Below are 14,320 nucleotides of genomic sequence, written 5' to 3'. Positions count from 1 at the left end.
ATATTACGGTAGACACCGGTCAAAATTCGGGGAGGCACTTTTTTGACCTAAAGTGCGGTCATTCATGTGTGGTTAAGATGTTAAGCTTCGCTTCTAAAGTGGAACGCGACAGCGTCTTGAAACGCTGCCAGGGAGTCCATAGAACGCCATCGCCCAATCGGTTCTACGCCTCGCTCGTGGGTAGACACCTAAACCTCGACGGAAGGGAAGGGAGGAGGATGGGAGTGAGCAAAGACACCGTATTCACTAGACACGCCGTTGTTCATTCCAAACCTTCGAGCTGACGTGGCGGAGTGGATAGCATGCTCGTCTCGCACTCCGAAGACCGGGTTTCGATTCCCGAGCTCGACCAATTTCTTACTAAGTTTTATTTATTTATATAGCCTGTCTAGAAAACTTAATAAGGGGAATTGGGTAATTAAGCTATTAACTAAGCTCAGTCCCACTTACTCGGAGTATCACTATGCGATCCCTTCGGTTAGTTGCATGCCTACTAGCCAAAGTACAATTGGCCCCGTTTGAAATTCGCGCACTTTGACGTCACGACCGTTTCGACCAATTGAAAAGCGTTACATTTCTGTCGACAACTGCTGCTTACAACGATGAGACATTAAAGGCTTCCGCCTTAATATGCCTTTGGGCACCGATGCGCCGTCTGCGTCCGATGACCGATAGCTGCATCTTTTGTGAGTGCGATGAGCTGTTGGAGAGAGGGCAAGGAACACCCAAACTTTATGTGTGAGCCCTCCACTCCATCCCTCTCTCGACAATTATCATGAGACACATTGTAGGCAGCTGCAAACACGCAATTTACCCTCCCCTTATTTCCCCTCGCGGTATCACCAAGGCCACACAAACCCCTCCTGTACCCTGTGCCGCCATCCCAAAGCTGCTCTCGACCATATCCTTTTCCTCTGCCGGGCGGATCCTCCCCCGGAGGGTCTGGAGCACCTTACCACTTGGGAGGCTTGGGAGACCCTACCGCGCTCCGGGGACGCGCCCAAGCAAGCCATCGCCGCAGGCCGGGCTTCCAGCGTCCTGACCCTCCGGAACATAAACCTTTCAGTACACTGGCGCTGTGCGGGGGCCCACGGACCTATGTGTCCCAAACTCCCCTGTTGCAAATAAAGTTTTCCCCACCACCACCTATGTGTGAGAAGGTAGACTGTCGCTCTCGCAGATTGCAAACAAGAACGGATAGGAGTGTGTGTGTGTGCGGGGCGTGGGATGAGAGGGGGGGGGGGGGCATGTGTGTTCTGCGTACACCGTCACTTTGACGTACATTTGTGTTCAGCGAGGCCCTGTCGCAGCACGACACCATGATACCTTCTCAACCATGATACAAAACCATGAGAATGCGCCGGTTACAAAATTACAAATGTCCAAACCCGGCCCTCTGGAGTCTTATGTACCCAGAGTAGTTGCAAGAAAAATGCGCAGACTGCGAACTTCCAATCCAATTGGACCACATACTATGGGAGTGTCCCCATGCTCCTTGAGAGGGACGACACTAAGTCGAAACACCAATGGGAGGCCTTACTAGTGAGCTCCGACCCGGAAAGTACACTACAACTCGTCCGACTGGTCGAAGACGCCGCCAGGAGCCAAGGCCTTTCGGCCATCGTCTAGGCGGGTAGCCCTCTAGCTACCTTGGTTCTGTTGGACATTAGAGGTGTTCCTATCCTACTATCGAACTACGGCTGATGGCACCTGTATGATCAAGGGTGAGCCTTCTGAACTCACACACTGATCGAATGCTTTGAATAAAAGGTTCGAAGAAGCACCTGACAGGAGAATTGAGATAGAGCACCAAAGTAGCTCAACAGAGTCGTAGGCTCAAAATCAAGCTCTTCGTGCCCGCCGCTGGGGGGACGGCTGACTGCTTTTCCCGACTGAGTGCATTCCTGCACACGCGCTTCTCGACGCTTAAGTGCACCTTCCCCTCGACCGCGGGGGTGGTGGTACTCACCAGCGCGTTGTTCTCCGATGATAAGGGCGAGGCGTCGGACCGAGGCCACGAAGCGCTTGGGGAGCTCGGTGACCGGTGGCTTCCCAGCTGGCCCCGTGCCACGGGTTGCGATGTTCCGGTGGCTCTCACGGCGGCTCCTTGTCCAACATTTTCCTCCGTCGCGAGGTGGAGTCCACAACGACTTTGAGGGAGCTGGGGAGCGGACCGGTCGGGAAAGCCGGGGTGGACGTCCATAGCTCCGCGATGCCTCCTGAAAGAATGGTTCTGAGAAAAAGGTGGCCTGCGTTCGACGGCTCGCGCATCTCGAGCAGCAGACTGGAGCGGTTCTTTTTTCTCCTCTTTCCCTTTCTACTTGCGCGTGCGCAAAGAAGTAAGTCGGAAATATTTCAGAGGTGCCTGGTAACGCGATTTATCCAAATGCAGCACTTCATTTGGCGCCTACAAACGCGGAACCTCGGCGTTCATTACATGAGCAAGCTTGCGTTTTTGACTATAGACACTGAAAGATAGAGAAGTAATAATGTTAGCCATGAGAGGTTTCAAACGGAAGATAAAGAAGAAGACGCAGACTAGTTAAGAAGCTGGCCGATGCCCAGCCATGCGTATGCGCCTTTAAGCCTCAGGACATCATCATCATCATCAAAACTGCGAAAGAATACATGGGCTTCATATAAGTTATTTTTCTAGTTTTAGTCATTCCACTATTCTACTTCGCCTCCTCACGCCCTTTTTTTCCGCACAAATACTTCGTTGTCATTAACCACCGTACCTAGGCCAATCCCTCCTCTATGTATGTGCCATGTTTATGGCGGTAAACAACAACAAAAACAACACATGGATTTGCACGGGAGCTACGATAAGGAGACTAGCAGAGTAAAAGCGTTCCATACTTCCTCGCGAAGCCCTCAGCCTCTTCTCACCTAGCGTGGCGAGGATCCCATCGGTTTTTGTGCCCTGGTGAGCTTGGAGGAAGCCTGCAGACTGGAAGAAGTGGTAGATCAAGAGAAATATTATGCAGAAGTATGGTGAGTTGTGCGAGTTGGATGCAGCTCAGTTTCGCGGAAAATTCAGCGTGGAGGGACGATAGTCACTGGAAGGCGGACTAAACAATAAAATTTAGTTCTGAAAAAGCGCTTATTTTGTCCCCCTTCCAGTGCCTTTCGTCCCTCTGCGCTGAATTTTCACCCAAAGAAAGGAATATTATGATCAGAATGAGAGAGGCAGGTAAAGAGGTATCTCTGTCATGGAAAGCACTCAGTTCTGCCATGACTATGACTTCCTGTCTTGGCTCTCAACACTGCGGTAGGGAAAAAAATGGGTGTAATGGGTGACGATGGAGGTTATACAATGATTCCCTAATGTGTCCGATCGCTTTCAACGGCGCGTCAGCAGTGTGCGCGTAGGCCGCCGCGGTGGCTCAGCGGTTATGGTGCTCGGCTGCTGACCCAAAAGACGCGGGTTCGATCCCGGCCGCGGCGGCTAGAATTTCTTTGGAGGAGAAATTTTAGAGGCCCGTGTACTGTGCGATGTCAGTGCACGTTAAAGAACACCAGGTGGTCGAAATTTCCGGAGCCCTCCACTACGGCGTCTCTCATAGCCTTAGTCGCTTTGGGACGTTAAAAAACCCCATAAACCCATAAAGCAGTGTGCGCGTGTCTCACTGCCAGCACCGAACCCAGTTGAGGGCAGCGCACTTACTAGATTTCGTCCCTTGAGCGCGCGTCTAGGAGTGGTGAAAAGTGACGCTGTCAGGAATTACTTTGTGTTGTGCGAGTTTTGTTTTAAGGTGGATTTATTTTAAGACAGTCTCTCTTGTCGGAAATAGATGTCAGCATGAAACGCACCGCAGGAAAGGGTAGCTTATTCTTGGATGGCTCATAGATTGCAGTAGCCGCACTCGAATCTATAGGAAGCTCCCTCATCAGACACTTCCCGTATTTTATCAGCTTTTGATTATTTGTAGAATTTTGTGAGAGCGATCCGAAGCACGGGCGTCGCGAAAGCAGCTGGTGTGCGTACTTATTCCTCAGGGTGTAGAGGGAAACGAATGCGCACACTCCTCGGTTCGAGCATTTCTCACCCGTTAGCCAACCCCACCCCTATACCGAATCCCTCCCCCCCCCCCCCCCCCTCAGACATACTCCAGCCACTCCGTAATGTGAGACAAACGTTTCCGAGCCCTGCTGAAGGGCTCAATAAGTCAGAGGTGTGCAATCTCCGACGGCTTCAAACCATGACCTTCACCAGCTACACGCTATCGACCCTGAATCATTTCCCGCACAGTGCAAATTCTGATGGCAAAAAGCCGACTTATTTCATATGATATGAGACTGTCAGTTAAATGGCGCTGTAGATACTATAGCGCAGCCAACGTGGGAGAGGGGGCTGTCAAACCCGCATCTTGAGGAGCAACAAACACCCGTCAAACGAGCCAGGGCAGTAGCCCTCGCCAGCGGACAGAGTACCTGACTGCTCTATATCCACTTGCATAAACCCCTGATTCTTAGCAGATATTTTCAACAACAGCAATATCTTAGGCCTTCTTAGCGTCCTCGTCTTCATCCACCACTTCGTGTATGCGGCGCCTCGTATGGTCAGCGCTCACCACGTGCCAAAGTGGAGGCGGGGCCAACACATGCTACACATCACCCTAGGAGTGAGCGAGTGAAAAACTTTATTTGCTCTCTAGTGTATTCTACGCGGAGTCCATGCAGAACTTCAGAGTTAGCATTCGCCTCAGCCGGACACCGCCGCCACTGCGTCGACCAACCCGTTGATGTGGTTGCAATAAATGCGGTCGAGGCCGTGGAATAGCGCCCCGGGTGGTACAAAGAATTCCGGCGCACTTAAGTTTTTCACTTCCATTGCTAAAGTATTACCAATCCCATTACGATAAAAGCCGGCGGCGGGTGTTTACTCGCAGATCTAAAGAGGATCCCAGGAATGGCAAGAAAAAGTGGTGACGTCATCAAACTGCCATATGAAGCACACAGCAAGCCGAGCGCCACCACTTCAGAAAGTCGTATGCATATCGTCCGCCTAAATATACTCGCCACTAGCCGACCTCCATGCAGCGCCAGTTTTGCTGAGACCTGTACGAGAATTCTCACGCAACCTTTTGTCGCACAGCATTTCGGGTGGTGTCATAAGACTTCTCATAGCATATGGCCTACATGTGCTAGTCATGTTGGCGGCTAGCTTGCGACAGGGTTTCAAATCGCCGACGCATGCACCTTCAATTGTATGCCTTCCCAGACTTTATCAAAATTGTGATGCAACCGTTCATCGTACAGCGTTCCAGGTGGTGTCATGCTCGCGTGTGTGTGCACGTGGTGTGAGTGTGTCCGTGGGTGTCAGTGAGCCAGGGACAGTAATGCTGTCTCATTTTGACATGCAATCAGTCTTAAGTGTTTCTGCCAAATGTTTCGTTTAGGGCTCTTTGAAAAGTGCAAGCATATCTAGCGCAAACATAAGACGTGAAAGGCGATGATGACGACGTAAAAAAAAGATATGCGAAATTCTAGAGGCCCGAGTACTGGGCCATGTCAGTGCACTTTAAAGAGCACCAGGTGGTCGAAATTTCCGGAGTCCTTCACAACGGTGTCTCTCATAGCGAGTCGCTCTGTGATGTCAAACCCGAATAAATGATCGGTGAAAGAAATGACTCATCGCTTGAAATAAACTCACTTCGAAATCAGCAACCACGCGTCTACGTTTTGTGTCTACGACATGCCTTCGTATTCCCACACATAAGCAGTCTAACCGCCTCTGGCAAATTTTTCGTTTTATGCGAAGCATACTACTTTAGCTACCACTTCAGCCCTTCACCGTGGTTATGCGCCACCAAATCACGTGATACATGACGTCACACCACGTGACACGATGACGTCACGAGAGTGGAGAAACGGGGGCCCACCTCGCGCCGTCGCTGTGGTTGTGCGCCTCCAAATAACGTGATACATAACCTCACACCACGTGACACGATGACGTCACGACAGTGGGGAAACGGGGGCCCACCTCGCGCCGTCGCTGTGCGCCTCCAAATCACGTGACACGATGATGCCACACCACGTGACTTGTTGACGTCACGGCAGTGGAGAAACGGGGGCCCACCTCGCACCGTCGCTGTGGTTGTGCGCCTCCAAATTACCCGACACGATGATGCTTCGCATTCTCCAGGCTTAACCAAGTTAAGCCTCAGCCATTTTTTTTCCTCCCTTCTTCCTCCCCCATGGCCATGCTGACTCTGCCTGATGTTACGTTTGAGGCCCACACGATATGTTATTGCAGCAACCTTTTACTCAGAACTAATTTTATTTCGAAAGCATTACTAGCCCCATTAACAGAAAAGCTGGCGGTGCGTGTGGACTCGCGGATGGTACAAATAATCCAGAGATAGCAAAAAAACAAGAGTAACGTCGTCAAGCTGTCTTATGACGCACAAAGCAAGCCGAGCACCGCCACTTCAGACAATCGTGTACATATCATTAGTCTATACAATCTCGCCAGTGGCCGACCTGATGTGGCGAGAGTTTTCCTGACATTGGTAACAAAGTTGTGACGCAACTGTTTGTCGTACAGCATTGCAGGTGGTGTCATGCGTGTGTGTGTGTGTGTGTGTGTGTGCGCGCGCGCGCGTGTGTGTGTGTGTGTGTGCCTGCGTGCGTGCACGTGTGTGTGTGTGTTTGTGTGTGTGTGTGTGTGTGATTTCTCATTTCTCTGCATTATACCGTTTTGACTTAATTAATTAATAATTTTTTTTTTACTTCTCTTTCGAAAAACTTATTCCTTTTCAGTCCAGGCCCTACTTGACGTAGATTCCACCGGTTTTGCTCTCCCGCGTGCGTTTCTCTCGCCGTTATTATGTACAGGCGGATAGGGATCGCCATGCATGGACCTGGCGATTCGTGGCCGATCACCGGTGTGAGTACATGCAATCTTCTGCAAAGCTAACAACAACAACCAATACGATAATTTACGAGAAAGTGCACAAAGTGTTTTTTTTTTTAGGGGCAAGGGGGAGGGGGAGGAAATGGCGCAGTATCTGTCTCATCTCTGTGGACCCCTAGTCCACGCCGTAAGGAAAAGAATAAAGGAGGGAGTGAGAGAGGAAATGAAGAAAGAGGGGCCGTAGTGGAGGGCTGCGGAATAATTTCGACCATCTGGAGATTTCTAGCGAGCACTGACAATGCACAGCACACGGGCGCATTTTGCGTTCCGCCTTCATCGAAATGCTGCCGCCGTGGTCGGGCGCAAAGTGGGACTAGTGTCATTTTCTGGCCTGCTAGTCAGCGCTGGGGAGGAGGAAAAAGAAGCGTATATTGGGTGTGTGTGTGTGTGTGTGTGTGTGTGTGTGTGTGTGTGTGTGTGTGTGTGTGTGTGTGTGTGTGTGTGTGTGTGTGTGTGTGTGTGTGTGTGTGTGTGTGTGTGTGTGTGTGTGTGTGTGCGTGCGTGCGTGCGTGCGAGCGTGCGTGGTGTGTGTGTGTTTTCATTTCTCTGCATTATACCGTTTTGACTTAATTAATCTTTTTTTTTACTTTTCTTTCGAAAAACTTATTCCTTTTCTGTCGAGGGCCCACTTGACGTGGATCCCACCGGTGTTGCTCTCCCGCGTGCGTTTCTCTCGCCTCTATTACGGCAAAAATGGCAAAAAAGCAAATGGCAAAAAAGCAAGAGTAACGTCGTCAAGCTGTCTTATGACGCACAAAGCAAGCCGAGCACCGCCACGTCAGACAATCGTGTACATATAATTCGTCTATACAATCTCGCCAGTGGCCGACCTGATGTGGCGATAGTTTTCCTGACATTGGTAACAAAGTTGTGACGCAACTGTTTGTTGTACAGCATTCCGGGTAGCCTAGTTCGAATTCTCATGGCCTACACCTAATGTGCTAGCCACGCTGGAGGCTATCTTGCGAAAGGGATTTGGACCGACGACGTATGCACCTTCAGGTGATGCCATTCCGACTTTCGTATCGAAATTGTGATGCAACCATTCGTCGTACAGCGTTGCAGGTGGTGTCGTGTGTGTGTGTGTGTGCGTGTGTGTGTGTGTGTTGTGTGTGCGCGTGCGCGTGTGCGTGTGTGTGTGTGTGTGCGCGTGTGCGTGTGCGTGTGTGTGTGTGTGTGCGTGCGTGCGTTCGTGTGTGTGTTTTCAATTCTACGCATTATACCGTTTTGACTTAATTAATCCTTTTTTTTACTTTTCTTCCGAAACACTTATTCCTTTTCAGTCCAGGCCCTACGTGATGTAGATTCTACCGGTGTTGCTCTCCCGCAAGCGTTTCTCTCGCCTTTATTATGTACAGGCGGATAGGGATCGCCATGCATGGACCTGGCGATTCGTGGCCGATCACCGGTGTTAGTACACGATAATTTACGAGAAAGTGCACAAAGTGTTTTTTTAGGGGCAGGGGGGAGGGGGAGGAAATGGCGCAGTATCTGTCTCATCTCTGTGGACCCCTAGTCCACGCCGTAAGGAAAAGGATAAAGGAGGGAGTGAGAGAGGAAATGAAGAAAGAGGGGCCGTAGTGGAGGGCTGCGGAATAATTTCGACCATCTGGGGATTTCTAGCGTGCACGGACAATGCACAGCACAAGGGCGCATTTTGCGTTCCGCCTTCTTCGAAACGCTGCCGCCGTGGTCTGGGCGCAAAGTGGGACTACAGTGTCATTTTCTGGCCTGCTAGTCAGCGCTGGGGAGGAGGAAAAAGAGGGTATATTGGGTGAAGGTAGGGGAGAAACGAATTGCGACTATGCCAGTTGAAAGACGCTGCTCCTGGTCGGGGTCATGGGAATGTGGGGCCTTATTTTGCGTGCACGGTACTACGTAAAGTCGATTCGGTATACCTTTAACCTCGTCGAACAAAGCTGTATGTACCGCGAGAGATGAGGACGGAGTGGGCGGACATGATGGTTCTCAAAACTGCTGCTGCGTTGCACTCATCGCGCCGGCGGCTTCCGAAAATCTGTCGAGAAACGGGACAGCTGTAGCGAGCAGCAACTACACCAGGACAAAAAAGAATATGGGCATGTGACTGCCCCACGCGAACCACGATGCTTGGTTGAAACAGGGCATTCGAAATGGTAAAAGAAAACGAATCAAAACGGTTACTGCTGCCAGACTAGATATTTTTAGTTCTTGAATCGCAGAATGCCGCCGCCTCAATCTCAGAGGGTGAAGGAGTCGTCCGCAGACGAGGTGAGAGGGGCGCCGTCCAGTCACATGATCGTGTGCCGCCCATTCCCGGAATCAGCGATTTCGTCCGTTGTCTGGATACCGGTTTGCCGCTGACGAGTGGAACCGAACGATTTCGGCAGCTGACCATCGGCCCCCGGTCTCAGGAGAGACAAAGAGAAAACAAATATTTCGCGACGTTGGTCCGGGTTGCCGTCTCAACACAAATATCGCCCAACACGTGGCCTATATGGGCAAATAGCGGTGGCCACAGGATTGGAAGGAGCGCTGCAGGAGGAGCGACCCAGGTCTACCAAGAATAGGGTACTTGGTGTCTAGGGATCTGCGTTCGGGCCACTGTGCATACTTTGTGGCATGTGTGCAGGTCCATTATGTCTGTGCGCTGTCAGTATATGCCCCACATACCTGAAAGCGGAGACGGCCAGAGCGCCTAGGTAAGTGGTGGTTTAACAGGTAACAGGGTAGAGAATTACTTTGAGCTTGTCTAACGAACGTAGATTCGCGATAGACTGTGGATAGGGAAGAGAAAGGAGGCGGCGGGTGTATCGTAGTTCTTTCGTCTTTCTGTTCAGTATTTTCGTGCACAGCCGCTCATCCTCGGAGTTTTAATCATCCGGCCAAGGGGAAGGGTTGCGCGGAGACGTGTCGCGAGCCAGGACACGTGCCCGTCTGTTTTTTCTCTTGCCTGGTGAACGGACGTGCAGGCTGCGGTGCTGATGAAAAGGCAAGTGTTCAGCTGGGCAGGATATCTGCAGGGAGCATGTAAGTGGCGAAGTAACGGAGGGCGTTCTGGATTCTATGTCAACTGTGATGGTGTTATTGTGGTGAGGGTGGGGGAGCATCGTTTCTGCGATTGCTTGTGTTTTAGATGAGGTCGGATCAGAAGTGCCAATGTGATAATGGACTTTCATGATCGTGGGTGCGTTCAGAGGTAGTTGTAGCTTTGGAGTGGCCTAGCGTTGCATCTGTGCGGTGCCTGTCAAGGGATGGGGTCCTGATGCGACATGTTCTTTCTTATCGATGTGCCGAATCTCTCTCCAGACCCATGTTTCAGGGTAAAGGCAGGGTAGCGAGGCGTCGTAGATTGTCCCGCAGTGATCGAAAATAAGGGAATTACGGGTGCTGCAACATGCTCCTCAAAAGTGTTCGTAGTTTGGCACGGCCTTGACGGCAGGTGGTCAAGACGTGGTGCGGAGCATCACGAAAAGCAGCATAACTAGATGCGTTGACCGGTATACTTAGCTCCGTGAGTAGGCACTTGCGGATGGCTGTTTGAATTTTGCTGAGTTGTCTCTTTCGTTAGGCGCTGGTCTCGGAGGATGCATGGCTCGCTAGACCACGGTAGCGTCGCCAATCTGGGGGAGCTCGTGTTGATTGAGTCCGTTGGCTGGTCAGCTTAATATATTCCCGTCCAGCTTATTCAACCGTGCAGAGGGTTTTACTCATAATGTGGGGGAGAGGGCATTTATTTGTAGGAGAATTATTGACATCTACACCTCCTTTTGTTCCCCTGTAGCTAAATGAAGCCAAGGATGCGAGCATGTGCCAGGCGTGAAATAGGGAGGTTGTCAATTTCTCATTTAATAAGGGAGTTAAAGGCATTAGCAGCCCTCCTCTTGTGATTGAAAATAAGAGTGCAGTCTGATTTTCCCAGCGAGCACTCGAGCATCACACTGGTAGTTTCCGCTTGAAACATTTACTTCCAAGCCTTGTTGAACGGTAGTTTTTCTTAAATCCTGGGGTACCATGGCCACAGCAGATCATGATGTCATCCTTATGGATGCCATTTTGTATATGGGGAACGGCAGCAATGATGTTTCATCACCAAGCTAAACAACGGGGCGGATATAATGGAGCGTCAGGTTGTGCCCCGTTTTATGGGGACCGGCGCTAAGGGCTGATTATTCGGGTCAGTGCGTCTTAGTAAGCAATCGGAAAGATAGTTTTATGTTAGTTGACTAGACGGACACCTGGATCGGTCTCTCGAATGATGGCTACGATTGCGCTGTGGGAGACATTGCCGAAGGCCCGTTTATGGCCGCACTCACAAAAATTAGAGATCACTGCGATGACCCGAATTGGGAAAATGCGAAGGCATAGACGCCTCCTTCACACTCGTCGCCTCTCTTCGGCTCTCTCTACCACTTTTTTTTCTTTGATAATGTAACTACTGATTCAGCTTGAATGTTTTATGCTTGAGTTAAATGTCGATTTATGTACTCTAATTATACATTCTTTTATATGAACAATTTTGCTTTTTTTTAAGTTCCGGCGGTGGCTGCTTTCTCGTCAACTTAATATATTCCCTTCCAGCTTATTCAACCGTAGTCAATAAAACGTTTTGTTCGATTAATTATCCCTCATCAAATGCATTTCGATTAATTTCACACTTCATTTTCACTCATTTGCCTTTTTTTGTACTCTTTCGCTGTCCAAGGCTGTTTTCCCTTCCACTCACTATATCGAAGTCCCGGCTACTTCCAGGTTTTTCCAACATTTTTTACTCTAATTAACTAATCATCCTATCGATATTTTTTTTTGCGCAGCATCCTAATGTCATCCTCTTTCGGTTCCAGCCACTCGTTTGATGCTACCTCTTCTGAGAACGTCACAACTGCTCCGCACACGTTTTGCGGACACGTTTTACTGACACGACCCTGCCGCATAGCTTTGAAATACTTTTGCATTAATAATGTGTATTTGGGCAGCGCTGGGGTCTGCGTATACCTTTATGTACAGTCGTGCAGCAACATCTTGCAACGCACATGCTTGCTGAAGATACTGAGTTTAGGGGCCAAATGACTGTGTTACACAGTTATACATGTATAACATGTATGACCATGTTAAATGTTATTCATGTCCCTCCAGGAGAGGGAGCACTGTAGCACCATTCTCTCCCTATGTTTGCCGGTGAATTCATCGGTCTGCCTTGTTTTAGTATAAGAATCACATTCGCTTTTTTCCTAATACGGGGCAGGTGCCCCGTGCTCAAGTTTACCACCAGATACATTAAGTCAGAAAAGTTACGAAGCATGCTCTAGGCGACAGAAGACTATGACTTGAGATGCTGTATTCGAGCACAGTCCTCTAAACACGGGCAACCATTTTGATAGTATATGAGCTTTTTTCCTTCTCAAAATAAGCAAAAGGACGAGAATACAGCCAGGACAACAATAACTGGAATAACAAACTGCTCATCGGATAAACAGCACGCCCACTCGAGTAGCGCGTGTTAATCGAAAACTGTCGCACTAACTGGTTGAGTGACAATTATCTCCGTCAACCTCCCCTTGGCAGTCGTGTTTGTTTCAAGTGACTGCTGTCTAGAGCATACTGCCTGTTGATTATATGGACTAGTGGTACGTATTGCGGAGAAACAGTCTGCGTTGACTTTACGTCACGAATAACAACCTCCATCAACTTAATTTTTGCCACCATGTGTGCTATGCACTAAGCCTATCTTGTGACCTCCCGCTGTACAATTAGGACTATTCTGCAGCTGCTTTTAACCGTTTTGTGTGAGTGAAGAATCCCTCTGAGAACAACGGCACATAAGTGCTTGCAGAGTGCTTATAGGCCACGGAAGGAATGAAGAGACGGCTTATACATTCCTTTGATTTAATAAACTACAACACTACTTTTTATCACATCAAATTCAATAATATCGAAAAAAATACCAATATATAAAACTTAAACTGCCGCCAGCTTCCCCTGCGGCACACGAGGACACGTCGAACAAGTTCAGGATGGCCCCAAACTTCCGTGCCAGCAGACTGCAAAAGTGAGAAAAAGAGTGAATGACGGTGGTGAATCAACCAGAGGGACCCTGACTACATTCACCATGAAATCGTGTTCGACGCAGCATATTTTTCACCATTGATATCTGAGGTTCGTTTCCGTCTAAAAAAAAGCGCGACACCCGAGGTAGTTCCGGTCGGAGTGAGCCACCCTAGGAAATACCGTCTGCGCTCTTTCGGTTAATGTGCATAATCTGCCCTCGCGGAACGAAAGTAATCTTCAGTATGCGAGCACGTTCGCTCCTCTGCATCTTGCCTTTATATTTTACAGCACTCCATGTGAGCGTTAAATAGTCGGTGTGGTAAGCAGGCGATGCTTGCAGCCGTATTGATAGTTTAGAAATATCAGTCAAATATTCAAAACCAGACGCGATGAAGAAAATATTCCGCGCCTTTTAAAAATTCGGTTTTCTTCGGCTCGTCGCTGTAGACACTGCAGAGGCAAAGGCTCTAGCGTGAGCTCTTTGCACTTCAAAAATGCACTCTAACCCATTCTAGGTATTAGTAAAAACCGATCTGGTGCCTTATTACAGCAATGTTGATAATCGTCCAACTGAAAAATACGCATTGATTGCCGAAAAAGCTCGATTTAATTCACTTTTTTATGCCACCCGGTACGAAGCGGTGACGTCCAACTCCATTCACACAGCGTTTAGAGTGAACACCAGAGTTGCCTAGACTCAGGGATGCGGCAATAAATAAACGGGTTTGCGCCTCTCAATTTGCCGGCGTAAACTACTCAGGATAAAATTGACACTGTTTATTTTTACAAGTTTTCTGGTTTATAAAAGCCTCGGTTTTCAGTTATGTAGCCTTTTTCATACGTGCAGGATAATTTATCGATGTAGTTAAAGGGGCCAAGACAAGGTGTGTTCTTCATATTTAACTTTTATACATAATTAACTATTGCAAGAGCGTATGGTTCTATTTCCAAAATTTGGGCGCCCTGGGTGCGCTGCATAATACAAAAATATGCGCTCAAAATTGTGATCAGGAAACTCCTCCCACCGGCAGCGACAGCCATAATGAATGCTCTCGTGACGTCACAAAGGCATGCACGGAGCAGCGCCGTCTGCTATCCTAACTCCAATCAACGCAGCGAGGTCTCTCGTCCCCTGTACCTTCGCGGCCGATATAAGCAGCAGTCGATCCTCATACATGAGTGACTGGTGCAGCAAAAGCGATAACACTAAAGCAGTTTTTCTTCGGTATAGGTAGGTTCCGGTCACACTAGGCCGACGCGATGCCAATTTGCGGTCCATGGGCTGGCCGGTACGCAGATGCCGTCGCTGACGCACCGGCCCTTCACGCTAGGCCGACGGCGCCGCCAGCACGACCAACGACCGCGTATCGTAGT

Source organism: Amblyomma mixtum, chromosome 3, assembly GCF_055824585.1.
Source record: "Amblyomma mixtum isolate Tamu chromosome 3, ASM5582458v1, whole genome shotgun sequence".
Lineage (NCBI taxonomy): Eukaryota > Metazoa > Arthropoda > Arachnida > Ixodida > Ixodidae > Amblyomma > Amblyomma mixtum.
The sequence above is the reverse complement of the archived record's forward strand: the minus strand, read 5'-3'. Positions refer to the sequence as shown.